The 12,500-nt window shown below is 38.0% G+C and overlaps 1 protein-coding gene across 1 annotated transcript in view; it reads left to right on the top strand.

Annotated features, from left to right (window-relative positions):
• The first annotated feature begins 11,868 nt into the window (after positions 1-11,868).
• The window catches only part of frmpd4 (FERM and PDZ domain containing 4), a 119,194-nt gene continuing 118,562 nt past the window's right edge, over positions 11,869-12,500 (top strand). Inside the window, exon 1 of the mRNA XM_056465984.1 lies at positions 11,869-12,153. The gene's annotated coding sequence lies outside the window, so the exon portion shown is untranslated. The remainder of the gene's footprint in view (positions 12,154-12,500) is intronic.

Raw genomic sequence — 12,500 nt, forward strand, 5'->3', positions numbered from 1 at the left:
ATATAATAAACTATAATATAATATAATATAATAAACTATAATATAATATAATATAATATAATATAATATAATATAATAAACTATAATATAATATAATATAATATAATATAATATAATATAATATAATATAATATAATATAATATAATAAACTATAATATAATATAATATAATAAACTATAATATAATATAATATAATATAATATAATATAATATAATATAATATAATATAATATAATAAACTATAATATAATATAATATAATAAACTATAATATAATATAATATAATAAACTATAATATAATATAATATAATATAATATAATATAATATAATATAATATAATATAATAAACTATAATATAATATAATATAATATAATATAATATAATATAATATAATATAATATAATATAATAAACTATAATATAATATAATATAATATAATATAATATAATATAATATAATATAATATAATATAATGATAAATATTTTAGTGTTTGTATTAAAATGCACAAAAGTGACTGCTTATGTTTTAAATAATTTTTGTTAACAAATGATTAAAATGTTAGTATTATACTAAAATAATTTTTTTAAAAGTTTAAATGGTCCTAAAATAAGCAAATAGTTATTTTATTATAAATATTAAAGAATTAAATAGACTTTATTTATTTATATATTGTTATTTTATTTATTTTATTTTATTTTATTTTATTTTTTAATTTAATTTAATTTAATTTAATTTAATTTAATTTAATTTAATTTAATTTAATTTAATTTAATTTAATTTAATTTTATTTATTTTATTTTATTTTATTTTATTTTATTTATTTTTTTATTTTTTATTTTTTTTTATTTATTTTTATTTTATTTATTTATTTTTTTAAATATGACCTTGACAAGTTGTTTAAGTTATTCAGTGTTTTTGTAAAATGTACTGTATATGCATTTCTGTCATGTCCAGATCTGCTTTCTCATGTTATGCACGTTATGCATTATTTTGCATATTCATACTTTGCAGTTTTTTGCAGTGTTTGCACTTTGCTTCTCATCTTTAAAACCTTTTGATCTAAAACCTTGTACTTTCTAAAAATCTGTTTTGCAGACAAAAAATACCTTGTGCCTTTAGATGCATTTTTCATGCAAAATCTACATTGATAAACAAAACGGAGCCTTTTACATCACCGCCTCCTTTCATTCTCATTGAAAATATGAAACACACCCTCTCTTTTGCTCAATATCAGTTTAATAATCAATAATGGCCATTATAAAAGTATAACGTACAACAAGTTTATACAATATAGGAAATAAATGCAAGCAATCAGTCAAATGAGCAGAATCAGTGTATGTAATTACATTAATTAATATATTAACTATTTTGCCTCACAGTAAGAAGGTCGCTGGTTCGAGCCGCGGCTGGGTCAGTTGGCGTTTCTGTGTGGAGTTTGCATGTTCTTCCTGCATTGGCGTGGGTTTCCTCCGGGTGCTCCGGTTTCCCCCACAGGCCAAAGACATGCGGTATAGGTGAATTGGGTAAGCTAAATTGGTCATAGGGTATGCGTGTGAGTGAATGTGTGTGGATGTTTCCCAGAGATCAGTTGCAGCTGGAAGGGCATCTGCTGCGTAAAACATGTGCTGGATAAGCTGGCGGATCATTCCGCTGTGGCAACACCAGATTAATAAAGGGACTAAGCTGAAAAGAAAATGAATGAATGAATATATTAACTTATCTTTGCGCTCAGCCTAAACAAGTTACCTGAGAACAAGTAATAGAATCAAAAGACCAAAGTCGGGGAATATGTCGACAGATATAGACAACAATATTAATTAAAGATCACGTTTAACAAATATATTGAGATCCAGCGGGAGATCCTTGATGAACAGTGCAACGTGCACAGCTCTCATCGCTGCAGTGCATCCCAGAGTGTGTGTGTGTGTGGTCATGTGATGATTTCAGCAGTGTAATGTAGGCACGGAGTTGTTCAGAAACGCTGGGTGAAACGCTAGTGTGGACGCAGATCGTTTTCATTCTAAAACGCCGTTTTAAAACTAAAACGTATTAGTGTAAACAGGGCCTAAGACAGAGCATGAGAGTTAAACTGCCTCGGACCAGGTTAGATTCCCAGCATAAGTTGCCAGAGTAACTGAGTTTGAGTTATGAAACCGAATCCGCCATTCGTAAACCTGACTTACCAAAATAAGCCTGGCTCTTTCCTGCTTGGTTTATGGAACAGGCCCCAGGAAATGCTTTGTAATGTTACTGGGTGTTAACTTAAGAAGACTCAGAAAAGTCTGTGTGAGTGTGCTCTACATATAGTCCATGTAATCAGAACTTGAGCAGCTCCCAGCTGTGTGTGAGTAATCAAAGGACAATCATAACAAGGATTGTAGTCCTCCAGCGATCTGTATGGAAGAAAGACTGTAAAAAATATGGAGGAAAATGCATACTTCCATACTACACAGTACGCTAAAATCAGTATGTGAGGCAGTGTTGGCAGGTATGAAATAAACGGACAGCTAAAATAGTAAAGTAGTTCCGGCAGGTTTTGTGCGCATTACAGCTCCATATAACTCTGCTGAATAATTAGAGTTATTTCACAGCTACAACATTCAAAAATCACATCAAAACACAACAGACAAGAACTCAATTAGAACAGGGGTGTCAAACGAATGGACCAGGGGCCGGATCAGGCCTGCAAACACGTTTAATCCGGCCCGCAAGTATAAAATGAGCTGCCATTTTTCAATGAAAGGAACTGCTGTTTCAATTGTGTCCACTGGATGGCATAATAGCAATTGCAAACTGTTAATTTCATCCAATCCAGAAGCCTGAATCAGCATCAGTTTGACAGTCTTCTCAGACGGAAAGACCATGGCTGCATCCGGAACCACATGCTTTCATACTATACAGTACGCTAAAATCAGTATGCGAGCCGAGTAGTATGTCTGAATTCATATAATTCGAAAATCAGTATGCGAGAAGTACCCGGATAGCCTACTACTTCCGGCGAGATTCTGAAGTGCGCATCACATGCACGCTGAGCTATCCCATGATGCCTTGCGAGAGAATTCATAAATGGGAGTGAAGAGATGCAACTGATGCAGGTAGGTCACGTGACCATGACAAAATGGCGGATGTAGTACGTCCGAATTCCATTCATACTTCTCACATTCATATTGTATAGAGCGTACTTTTCTAATGGCCGAGTACGTTTACATTCAAATGCAGTATCTACTGAGTAGTAGGCGGTTTCGGAGGCAGCCAAAATGCCTCGTGGCGAGCACAAACTGTCGCAAAACACTGCTGAAATTGAAACCTGGGAATGCGCAGAAGGGCTGCCTGATGGAGCCAGAGGCGGAGGCTATAACAAAGGCTCGCTAAATAAATATAAGCACTTACATTTAAAAACACGTAATAATATACGATTTAAAACTGTGTGACGTAAGCTGTTATAATTTAATAAAAGCAATACATGTCGGACTGCAGAAATAAATGATTTCATTCACTCTAGCCTGAGTTAGACTAGCAAATATTTCTCTTATAACAGGGTTGATGGTCTTTGTTATCTTCATAGGGGTAGAATAACACTTGTAAAATATGAACAATAACAAATAAACAACCCATACATTTTTAGAAAGGTTTTTATTTTTAATTAGCAATCAACACGACCCAAAATATAGCTTACACATCATAGAAAATGATTAAGCATGTGGGAAAAATCGTGCGTTTAAAAGATAAACACAGCAAGACTTCTAAATATCAACAGGATATTTACACATCTCATCCCAGCACCATATAAAATAATCCAGTTATCAGTTTGTACAATAAACTTAGCAGTATTAATACATCAACTGGTGTCTATCAGCTGCTGAACATTGCTTGTATATTGTTTATAATTTTTTGCCTCCGTTTTCATTTGGTTTATTCCATGCCTTATTTATATCCGGCAAAGAGGACTTTACGTTCAATTTAATGTTTATTAAGAGATTTCAAATAAAAAGCCAACAATACATGATGTAAATAAATAATATATAACAGATCAGATCAGAAAGTATAGTTTAATGCTGAACAACTCATTTTATCATGGTAACATAACAGAAATGGAATAATAACACTTCAATCTCCTCTCAACGCTCCGAAGGTCAGCTTTGAGAAACTGTCAATCACAATGACACGCCCAGCATTAAATTACTGGCTAAATCATACTAGCTGCATCTCAAATGGCACACTATACACTCATGCACTATGTTCTTATGCACTTACACACTCAACAGCATAGTATATGTATGTAGTGTCATCCCAAATGGAGCACTGTTTTTTTACTAAGCGAAAATTCAAACCGTTTCCCTGATGACGTTTCACGGTTGCCAAATCAGAGACATAAATGACCAAACTATCAAATAATGCCTGCCATGAGTATAACCGCATTCACCATCGGGAGGTGCTATAATCACTGTCTTTGGAGAATTTTGCTTTCACAATCCAAAATAAATAAAGTTATCCAACATGTGCGCCTGATAGCTCCACCCTTTCCGCTACGTGAGCAAACCTGTGGTCGTTGAGTGCGTGAAGCGTCCTCCATTACACACTTCATTTTACCAGCTGAATGAGTGCATCATCCGGGTAATTAAAGTGCTCCTATTATTTTTAGAGTTTTCAGTGTGAACGCACTACTTTCACTATTTATACTACAAAATGGCGTAGAATAGTGCATAAGTATGCGATTTGAGACGCAGCTACTGTAAATGAAGTTTACGGCCCTCTGGCCGCTGGGAAGAAGGAGGTGGAGAACCAATGAAGTTTTAAGATATTTGTTAATAAAAATATTAATAATTTCCTCATGGAAACTGCCGTCTCAACCAAAACAAACAGACGACAGTTCCTCACGGAGATTGCTGAAAACTGAAACTGAAAACAAAAGTAAAACAATATGCCCAGGCCCGGTCCTCTCTCGGCTTCCTCTGCCATCGTTCCTCCTCTTACAGTCCAGAGCTCCTTCCGTGGGCTTACGTAGCGGCCTCATTCCATTCCCATGGCTCTCGGCCCTGCCCCGTCACCACAATTACTGTTTACACAAATGAAGATCTCAGCCAATATCAGCTGATAACCAGAGCCTTAATGAAATTCTATAGACAATTCAATAAAATACAAAAAAATTATGTTTTATAAAATTATCTGTTGTCTTAGACTTGACACATGGCAGAGAATCAGGTTTATTAAGTCTTTACCTCCCTGACTTCTCATCCCTCCTTTTTGCTTCAAACAAATAAATCTATTAGGAGGCACGCTTAGTAAGATCACCGTCATATTGTTTAAACTTTGGTTTTGTCGACTAGCTAAACAAAAAAAGGCCGTTATGCCGGTTTTGAGTGGCGTGTGACGAGCAAGTAGCCTACTTTTTTGGCGCGCATGTTAATTACCGGGACTCACACTGCCAGAAGAGCAGAGCGTGCGAGAGGCGTGCGGGTTATCTGCGCAGACGCGGAGATGCGTCAGTTTGCTTTTTGATTAAACACATTGCTTTCACCAGCGTTGGATCGTTTTTACAGTGAAACCTGAATCCCTGGAGAGATTTTCCCCTTCACATCTTACTTGAAAGTTTCTTTAGTACATCAAACAAATTCCATCAAGTGCTGAATTTAAGCCTGGACGGATTTAAAGAGGCAGAGTTTGTAAATGAATCAAATCAGCAGCTTTTGGTTTTAGATGAGAGTCCAGCAAAAGTAGAATGACTGACCTTAATAATCCCAAACACTCCTGATTGACGTCTGACCCTGTGTGAGTGTGTGTGTGTGTGTGTGTGACTTCTGAAAAGATTTGGCTTATGTTGACCTACATATTGAGGCACACTTTGTTCATTTTCCACTACTGTACTAATGCAGCGCTTGTTGTGTACAAACACATAAATATGCCTGATTCAGCATTAAACAATCATGCGCTGTTTGAACCTACAGCTGGGTTTTCTTTAAAATAATGTTCACGTATGAGAACGCACAACAGAGTAGGAATGCCAAATGCAGCTTTATTGAAGAATGGTCAGACAGGCAAGGGTCAAAAACATAGACTGGTCAAGACCATAGACTGGTCAAAACCATAGACTGGTCAAGACCATAGACTACAAGTCAAAAACATAGACTGGTCAAAACCATAGACTATAGGTCAAAACCATAGACTACAAGTCAAAAACATAGACTGGTCAAGACCATAGACTGGTCAAAACCATAGACTGGTCAAAACCATAGACTGGTCAAGACCATAGACTGGTCAAAACCATAGACTATAGGTCAAAACCATAGACTGGTCAAAACCATAGACTATAGGTCAAAACCATAGACTGGTCAAGACCATAGACTGGTCAAAACCATAGACTGGTCAAGACCATAGACTATAGGTCAAAACCATAGACTGGTCAAAACCATAGACTATAGGTCAAAACCATAGACTGGTCAAAACCATAGACTGGTCAAGACCATAGACTGGTCAAAACCATAGACTATAGGTCAAAACCATAGACTGGTCAAGACCATAGACTGGTCAAAACCATAGACTATAGGTCAAAACCATAGACTGGTCAAGACCATAGACTGGTCAAAACCATAGACTGGTCAAGACCATAGACTACAAGTCAAAAACATAGACTGGTCAAAACCATAGACTATAGGTCAAAACCATAGACTACAAGTCAAAAACATAGACTGGTCAAGACCATAGACTGGTCAAAACCATAGACTGGTCAAAACCATAGACTGGTCAAGACCATAGACTGGTCAAAACCATAGACTATAGGTCAAAACCATAGACTGGTCAAAACCATAGACTATAGGTCAAAACCATAGACTGGTCAAAACCATAGACTATAGGTCAAAACCATAGACTGGTCAAAACCATAGACTGGTCAAGACCATAGACTGGTCAAAACCATAGACTATAGGTCAAAACCATAGACTGGTCAAGACCATAGACTGGTCAAAACCATAGACTATAGGTCAAAACCATAGACTGGTCAAGACCATAGACTGGTCAAAACCATAGACTGGTCAAGACCATAGACTATAAGTCAAAAACATAGACTGGTCAAGACCATAGACTATAAGTCAAAACATAGACTGGTCAAGACCATAGACTATAAGTCAAAAACATAGACTGGTCAAGACCATAGACTATAAGTCAAAACCATAGACTGGTCAAGACCATAGACTATAAGTCAAAAACATAGACTGGTCAAGACCATAGACTATAGATCAAAACCATAGACTGGTCAAAACCATAGACTGGTCAAAACCATAGACTGGTCAAGACCATAGACTGGTCAAGACCATAGACTATAGGTCAAAAACATAGACTGGTCAAGACCATAGACTATAGGTCAAAACCATAGACTATAGGTCAAAACCATAGACTGGTCAAAACCATAGACTGGTCAAGACCATAGACTGGTCAAAACCATAGACTATAGGTCAAAACCATAGACTGGTCAAAACCATAGACTATAGGTCAAAAACATAGACTGGTCAAGACCATAGACTGGTCAAAACCATAGACTGGTCAAAACCATAGACTATAGGTCAAAACCATAGACTGGTCAAGACCATAGACTATAAGTCAAAAACATAGACTGGTCAAAACCATAGACTATAGGTCAAAACCATAGACTGGTCAAGACCATAGACTATAAGTCAAAACCATAGACTGGTCAAGACCATAGACTATAAGTCAAAAACATAGACTGGTCAAAACCATAGACTGGTCAAAACCATAAACTGGTCAAAACCATAGACTGGTCAAGACCATAGACTGCTCAAGACCAAAGACTGGTCAATGGGTGGCTGAGGCGGAGGGGGGTGGGCGTGGATTGGTGGTGATGTGTAGGTGCGAGGACGAATGGCATGCTGGAAATTACAGAAAGCGTATGTGTGTGTTTGGGGGGGTGGGGGGTTGCTAACTGAAAGCCACATATTTATTGTGATAAATATGGGCTGCGTCCGAAACCGCCTACTACTCAGTAGATGCTGCATTTGAATTTAAACTTACTACTCGGCCATTAGAAAAGTACGCTCTATACAGTATGAATGTAATACGTATGAATGGAATTCGGACGTACTACATTCGCCATTTTGTCATGGTCATGTGACCTACCTGCGTCAGTTGCATCCCCCCCCCCGGATCGCTGACTATTCTGATGGCACAGGCTGTTACACGGTGCATAGGACAGACCAGGCACCCCTTCAGACCACTGCCTCAACCCCCCCCCACCCCCCCCCCCCCCCCCCCCCACCCCACCCCACTCTTCGGTTCTTCCAGCCTCAGTAAAGTCTCTGAACGGTACTGTACACAGACACACACACTCTCCCCACCCCTGGTCTCCTGGATTTTTAAAGACAAATGTTGGCAGGGATGGTTTATCTGACAATAACCAAACACCTTAGAGTGCTCATCAGCCAATCAGAATCAAGCATTCAGCATCACTGTGGTATAATGTGTGGGACTTCATAACTACAGCAGTCAGAAACACTTGCAATGCTCAGTGTGCACATAAGGTAAGGATGATGTTAAGCCGTCTGTTGCTCAGGGATCCCTTTAAGCCAAAAGCACTTACTGATTGTCATGCATTCGGGCCCAGTTTCTACCTGCACACTATTTTTTTCTCTCCATCAGATGGAAATGATTTCCCTCATTGCAGACTTCATCTGTGGAAAGACTTTGAATAATGCGCCACATTTGGGATTTTAATATTCAGCTGTTGCTTTGACACAGTGGGTTATTATATAATGTTTGCTCAATGACTTCTGTCCCACTTTCTGATTAGATCTAACTCTCTGATTCACATTGAGATTATTAGCGGAGCTGTTTGATATTCAGCCAGTGCGACACAGTGACGTGCGTTTCAGCTCAAAGAAAATGAGTCTTTATTACAATCTTGGCCTGATAAGACACACATTTCAATTCCTCCAGATCGCTATGCTTGGGTTATTGAATATGTCAAATCCGTCATATTCCCAGGTGTGCATATACTACACACTAAATACAAATAATTCTGGGTTGTTGTGTTAAAAAGTGTTATTTTAAGATAATAATTGCTATATTGGGGGTGGCACGGTGGCTCAGTGGTTAGCACTGTGGCCTCACAGCAAGAAGGTCACTGGTTTGAGTCCTGGCTGGGTCCTGAGTGTGTGTGAATGAGTGTGTATGGGTGTTTTCCAGAACTGGGTCGCAGCTGGAAGGGACTGCTTAAAACATATGCTGAAATTAGGGCTGCGCAATTTATCGTTTGAGCATCGATATCGCAATGTGTATACCTGCAATAGTCACATCACAGGATTAGATTCTCTTATCTTTTATATTATTGTATACAATATTTTATAAAATGGCGACCCTGTTATTTTACATCTGATTGTAAAATTTTTGTATTTGAATGCTGTTAGATTCCACAGAAAACCATAAAGCACTGTTTATTTAACTTTTTTGCGTTGTAATATTTATGTATGCTTGTAATTTATTTTAGTTTATGAAGATGCACTGCATAGAAAGACTTGATGACCCGCAGTTGATTTATTTATTGAACCTTTTATATTCATATCGCAATATATATCACAGCAAAACAAAATATCACAATGTCAGATTTTTCAAATATCGTGCAGCCCTATAATAGTTGGCAGTTCATTCCACTGTGGTGACCCCTGATAAATAAGGGACTAAGCTGAAGGAAAATAAATGAATGAATGAACGAACTGCTATATTTTAGAATTACAGAACACATTTTCAAAAAGGGAAAGAAGTAAACGATTTTAAAAACTCAAGAGTGAGATGTAACTGATGTGTTTCATGTCGTAGAATAAAACGTGAAAGTATCTTGAGTTAGGGATGGCTGACGTGAAACTGACGTTTCGACACAGTGTCGAGATCCCGAAGCGCAAGTGTTTCGAAACACTGTACCGAAGCATGATCCGAAACACCCAGGTCACGTGACTAAACTGTTTCGAAACATCTGGTCACGTGACTAAAGCGATTCAAAGCATCGATCAGTTCAGAAGCGTTTCGAGACTTGGAGAATCGAGACTTGGAGACTTATGCTTTAGTCACGTATGGCCTAGTGGACCGTGCGTGTGCATGTTGTTACAGACTTCATGTAACTTTTGGGTTCGAATCCCGACTTGTACAAATACTCCAAAATCGTGATTTTATGTATTTTAATCATGTTACTGATGATGGTGTAGTCTAGATATGATACAGCTGCAGATACACCATCAATTTACCATTATTTTTGTAAATGTAAAACAATAATTAACATTTTTACAGTACAGTGACGGGTTTATGTTGGGTTGGGTTTAGAGTTGTGGTAGACGTTAATAAAATACAATAAATGGGAAATTTAATGAATAATATAAATAATTCTTGTTAACTTCTGTCCACAACTGTATCTGATCTATCAACAGCCCTGTTTTATGACCAAAACAAGCCATATTTATTCACAAAGTGTTTATTCGGATGTCAGACCAATGTTGAAACAGAACAATACATGAACAAAGCATCTCAAACTGATATTAAAGCATTTCAAAATAACTGTATCAGCTTGGATTCGAACCAACAATCCCCGCATGGTAGTCAGGAACCCTAACCACTCCACTATTTGACATGAGGATTTGATTTTACAAAGTGGGGTTTCATACCTCACTTTGCTCAACTGTTCTTCGCTGAAGCTGTTCCAGTGCAATACAAAAAATGACCACTAGGCGTATCACTGTAGAGTGGGTTTCGAAACGTTTCGAAGCTTCGACACATTTGCTTCAACTGTTTCAGTGTTTCACGAAGCCTCGCTTTGCCCACCACTATCTTGAGTTTGTGTTAGCCATGAACCTTATTTAAGTGATTTAACTAAAATCCCATAAAAAAAAAACCCATTGACTTTGGGACGAGGGATCCGGAACTGCTAAAATGCTAACTCACTTCCCGGTTTTTGCATACAAATTGACGTCATAGTTCCTGCATTCTATTGGCCACACAAACAAATAACCCCGCCCCAAACTCACACCCCAAATGTTGGCGCAATGTATAATTTTCTTTTTGCACGTGATATTTTAAAAAGCAGGTTCACAAGTGTGTGCAATATCACTTGCCAATGCATAACATTATATAATTTTCAGAGATATTATATTGATCAAAAATTGCAAAATGCATGACTGTTTTCAAAAAGGTTTCCTTGCCTGCTGCTATTGGCCACATCAACAAATAACCCCGCCCCCAAACGCACACCATTAGATAAGACAAATGTTGTCGCTATAATTTTCGTGTATGTCATAATTTAAAATGCACGCTCGCAATGTGCAACATTATATTATTTTTAGAAATATTCATTTAATTAAATTTCGAATATGCAAAATGTTTTTAACAAGCCTGCTATTGGCCACGCTACCAAATAACCCCGCCCCCAAATCTCACACCATTGGCTAAGACAAATGTCATATTGATGTAAACTTCTCTCCTTTTCATTATAATACAAAATTTCAGAACTGCGAAATATTTGGCTGTTTTCTTTTAATGCACAACATTAGATTATTTTCAGAGATAATATTTTGATCAAATTTCAGAACTGAAAAATGTTTGACTGTCACGCTACCAAATAACCCCGCCCCAATCTCACGCCATTGGCTAAAACCAATAATTGGCGCAATCCATCATCTCCCGCGCACAGGTGTGCGCTTATCATCATCACCTCCAGTCATACATCGCTTAAGTTTCTCTCTCTCCTCATAATCAGTGTGTTTGTCCTCATATCAGTGTGTGTGTGTGTGTGTGTGTTTCTCCTCCTCCTCCTTTGCTAAACACCCACGCGCGCTTCTCTCTCTCCTCCGCCCAGTCTCGCGCAGCGGCTGTCGGTATATTATTCATTACACACTCGTTCAGATGGAGGAGCGCAGATTTCCGTGCTCTCACACTGCTCCAGAGTGCCGGGGATTGAATAAAGTTGTCCGGGGGCAGCTGGAGCTGCGAGGGATGTGATCGGATCGGTTTGTCCGCGCGCGCAACCATGCCGGAGAACGCGAGCGCGCAGAGCCGGTAAAACCTCCGTTCACGCACGATTGTCAACCCGTGAAACCGGAGTGAGTTCGGATCCGCGCCATGGACGTGTTCAGCTTCGTCAGGATGCCCAAACTGGCAGGGTGAGTGTAAGATCCGCAGTCATTATTATTATATTACACGCGTTGACTTCTTCTTTGCGCGGATGTTGTGTTTATTGCCTGTTTTCCACTTCCTGCGGGCTCTCGGTATGGGGAACATGCAGTAGTGATGTCACGGGGATTGATAACGCTGCTGTCGCATCACATTCTGTCTCATTGCACACTCAGAGCTCATCGTTTTTGGGGGTTTTATTCCCTTTACGTGTTGTTTATGTAACTGCTCATCGCTTATTATCAATGCTGACACCTGGATCTCAATACGGGGCTGAAATCTGATCAATGTGAAATCTGGAATCTACAGATTGTTCGGAACTAGATGTGTAACGTGT

This window comes from Danio aesculapii, chromosome 9 (assembly GCF_903798145.1).
Source record: "Danio aesculapii chromosome 9, fDanAes4.1, whole genome shotgun sequence".
In the NCBI taxonomy this organism is placed as follows: domain Eukaryota; kingdom Metazoa; phylum Chordata; class Actinopteri; order Cypriniformes; family Danionidae; genus Danio; species Danio aesculapii.